A 4,477-nucleotide genomic window follows, 5' to 3' on the forward strand; every position below is an offset into this window, starting at 1 on the left:
TCGTTATCGTCAAGTACTTCTTCGTTATCTTGTCTGCCGTCTTCCTCTGTTCCTGCATCTTCTTGCTAAACATAAGATGGCACGGTGCGGCGTGGATTGGAAATGCGGGGTCTTGAGGATCATTACTACTGAAAAATGCGGTAAACTCTTTTAAGCTTCCCTGGAGGTACCATTTCAGCTCTTGTATCTATTGTATCAGCGTCCCTGGACTGAATTAATTGGTCCGAGGTTTTTAAGGGGAAAGTTGTCAGCTAGGGCCAAAAGTGATTTGATCAATCAGTATTTTCTCTGTGTTCATTGGGAAACGTAGACATTGATTGATTGACGATACAAGTGAAATGCGCATGGGATCTATAGCTTTTAATGTTCAGCTTTCGGAATTGGAAGTTATTGCTAAAGTCTTGCAAGGTACGAAAGCGGAGGACCACTCGCGACTTTCGTTCACCGAGACGCCTGTTGTATGCAGTGTTTTAGATCACTGACACACCAGTACTCAGGGTGTTATGGAGCCTGAACTTGGTCTGTTTGAATGTAAGCCTCTTCACTTAAGTGAAGGTCTTCCGACTAGAAACCCTAATCTGGAGAAGAAATATTGTCACTGTTGTGGTGTGCCAGGACATTTTGCTCCACAATTGCAAGCAGGGTGGAAGAAATCGGTGAGCAAGCAACGCATAAGATGGTAGGGTGCCACTCTTCGCGTGTCTCACCATGAGCGTGTAATCAGGTCAGGGTGACAATAAACAGTCCGCTTCCCTTTGTGTGTGCCTTGCTAAACCACGAACCACTCTGTGCCTTACCAGAGTTGAGAGCTAGCCTTTCTTATTAAACTACAATTGATGCCCGAGACACCGGTCAGCCTGTAAATTTCCTAAATTCCATATCGATGGTCAGGCGCGCAGAACAGTCAATGGTGAGCTGTTGTACCTAGTTGGTTCATTAGGGGGCAGCTGTGCAACTGTCAGTTTCTCCTGACCTTTGAATCTTATTGTTGCCAAAAGGTTGAGTATTAACCTCCTGTTCAAAAAATGGTTCAAATGGCTCTGAGCACTATGGGACTTAACATCTATGATCATCAGTCCCCTAGAACTTAGAACTACTTAAACCTAACTAACCTAAGGACATCACACAACACCCAGTCATCACGAGGCAGAGAAAATCCGTGACCCCGCCGGGAATCGAGCCCGGGAACCCGGTCGTGGGAAGCGAGAACTTCCTGTTGGGCTGTGATTTTATTCAGAAGACTTTTATAATCTTGGATTGTGCTAGTACGTAATTTTGTTTTAAGTTACGTCTGGCACAAAAATTTAGGTTGTGTGGGTCTTCAAAATTACCACGTGTGTCTAGTATAGTTATTGAAACTCGGAAGTTTGATACTGCTCATTTGTCAGTGCAGAGGGCTCAAGATTTGCTCCTCATGTTCAGAGAATTTCCTGACGTGTTAACTGATAAAATGGGCGTGACTACTATGGTAGAATACTGCATCCGTCTTTTGGATGAGAGCGCGGTAAGAAAGACACCTTACAGGTTAAATCCTCCCAATATGAAGAGTTTGCGTCAATTTGTTGAGAATTTGTTCAAATCTCCAAATGTGCATGAATTCATAGAAGACCAAAGCGCTGAGGCCATCGGTCCCTAGACTTAGACAATACTTAAACTAACTTAAAGTAACTTATGCTAAAAACAACACAGACACCCTTGCTCGAGGGAGGACTCTGACCTCCGGAAGGAGTGGCCGCGCAATCCGCAACATGGCGCCTCAAACCGCGCTGCCGATCCGCGCAGCTGTTGAGATGTTGCGCGATGGAGTAGCTAGGCCATCCACTTCGCTATACGCATCTCCTATCTTCTTAATGGCAGATGGGAATGGTTTAACTACAAACTGGAAGTAGGCTACTGTCCACCAAATCACTGTTTTGGAATAGTCCTCCCACTCTTGTTGCATAGTTTTTACCCATTTTCAAATAACTTCCCGGAATTCAGCCAGGTAACACTTTCAGCAACCGCCGATATTTCGGCGGGAGAACACCCCGCCATTTTCAAGTCAACTGCAACGGACAGGCGACGTACATACAAATTTGAAACCTCGGTTCTCGAACTGATGCAGGAAAGATAACGCACACACTGAACACTAGTGTCACCAAAGATGACCAAAGTCAGAGCTATCGAGAGTGAGACTACAAATTCGCAGGTGAGGTAGCATTGACTCTGTCCCTCTGTTTTTTGACAAGGGAGAGAGGCGGATTCCAAACAGAGTCCTAACAAAAAAAACCATCCCTGTTAACGAGGCTGCTTGGTAATTTAATCTCAACTTCCTCTTTAATAAAACTGTCCCAATAGCTGGACGTGCATGCCAATATCTCGGTGTTATATAACAACATGGGGAGTCCAATATCCAAGCAATGTTCAGCAATAGCAGATCTACTTGGCTGCTGTAATCGTGTGTGCCGTTTGTGCTCAGTACATCGGTCCTCCACGGTCCTGATAGTTTGACCAACATGTGCCATGCCGCAGCTACAAGGAATGCGATATACACCCGCCGTACGCAGACCAAGATAATCCTTAACAGAACTCAAAAGCACTCTAAAATTCTGCTTTCATCACCATTCTGCCAGATACGTGGCCGGATTTCGTGTGTAGCGTTGTGAAATGTGCGTAGCTGTCCTGTGTTTGTAGTTGATAGACCCTCTTCTGTGTCAGTTACGCCTCGAATTCTTTCAGCGTCTTATTTCATGTTGCACAGTAGACACAATATCAAGGATATACTGGTACATATTTTCCTTTTTTGCTTGCAGCACTTCATCACTATTAAAATTAGGGCTCGAAGGTGTTCTTTTATTCCTGATTATGTTACTGCATTTCGTCAGGCTTTTCTATTTTACACAAAATGGATATTTGATACATATTTCGTCGAAGACGACAATGAGGATGATGGTAATGTGTCTCAAACAGGATTATATACGAGGGTGTGCTGATAAGTAATGCCTTCGAATTTTTTATACACAAATTCTTAAAGCTGTTAAATAACACGAACGTTATTAACATATGCGTATTTGTGTCTGCATATTTGTTTCTCAGTACAGTCACCCTGGGGACGAACACATTTCTCGCAATGAGGGACCATTTCGTTGGTACCGACACTGTAGAATGTCTGAGTTTGTTGATGCTGCCACAACCTCAACTCTGCTTACAGCACTTCATCACTTTTAAATTAGGGGTCAAGGTGTTCTTTAAATTTTGGAAGCAGATGAAAGTCTGAGTTCTCAAATGAGGACAGGATAGAAAATTATCTGTGACAGTGAATGCGAGGTGTCGGATTGTAGGAGGCATCGCAGTGGTCAGGTGTGGTTTGGCAATGTGGACGAACTCTTCGAATTTCTCATGCTCCTATATAGTTACTTACTATCGCATCACAAATTACAATTCAGAGCCTTGTATTGGTAGAGCAAATATGTGGATGTGAAGACAAAAGAAGTAGAATGTTAATAACATGTTTTATTGAAAAAGCTTTGAGTGTTTACAAAAAAGTTCGGAGGCATTACTATACAGCACACTCTCATAACTTTGCCATTACACAGTTTGTAATCCAGGCAGAGCTATGAACATAAGGTGTTTTACTTACTTTGCAAAAGTCCAAAGTTCTTTCTGTATGGTGGCTGCTTCAGAGTGAAGCAGCGTTCACACATCTACTGACTTGTTCAGTTGTTTTTTTTTACTTTATTTCTTACAGCAATTTCTACTTCAGCTTAACAGTTCCTGCAAGCTGTAGTTCAGCAGACTGCCGGCAGAGGCAGTGGCGGCGCCTGTCCGGCCAGAGTCGCTGTGTAACAGGTTGCGTGGTGGCCCCTGCAGACACTCTACTCACACGGCTATAGCAGGGAAATATACTGCAGATGGACAGAAGGGAAATGCGGGAGGAGCGAAAATGTACTACAACAGTCAGACTGAAGATCTACTTCAGGCAGTTTGTGGTAATGCATCTCATAACCTTAGTAGGACATCTTTGTGCAAAATGTATGATTACAGGTTGTTCTATGATTTTTTAAATTAGTAATTAACTAATAATATGATCTCAGATGATAGGCACATACCATGATGCCAATGTTACTACCAAAGTCACATTGTAATAAAGTCATCTGTGCTGCTGACAGATGAGTAAGTTCAGTTTTATATCTGAAGTGAAGATACATTCTAACTGTAGAAGCTATATGCTGGCAATAGGGGCATGGTCTAACAGAGAGTGGTTTCACATCGCATGAACCATGCTCCTATCAAGTACTTTTTAACAACCAAATATTCTAAGAAATTAATGTGTATTAGTCCTCACTTTTTTCGATTTCTGGTGGGTTTGCATGATAGGAAGCTTACCCCTCGTTACTTACACTAGTTTACAGATATCTAACTTTACCGCTATTGCAGTAATGTTAATGCTGTGATTTTAAGTACTACATAAAGATGGATACACACAATGATGTCAAAA

Source organism: Schistocerca gregaria, chromosome 9 (assembly GCF_023897955.1).
Source record: "Schistocerca gregaria isolate iqSchGreg1 chromosome 9, iqSchGreg1.2, whole genome shotgun sequence".
NCBI lineage: Eukaryota > Metazoa > Arthropoda > Insecta > Orthoptera > Acrididae > Schistocerca > Schistocerca gregaria.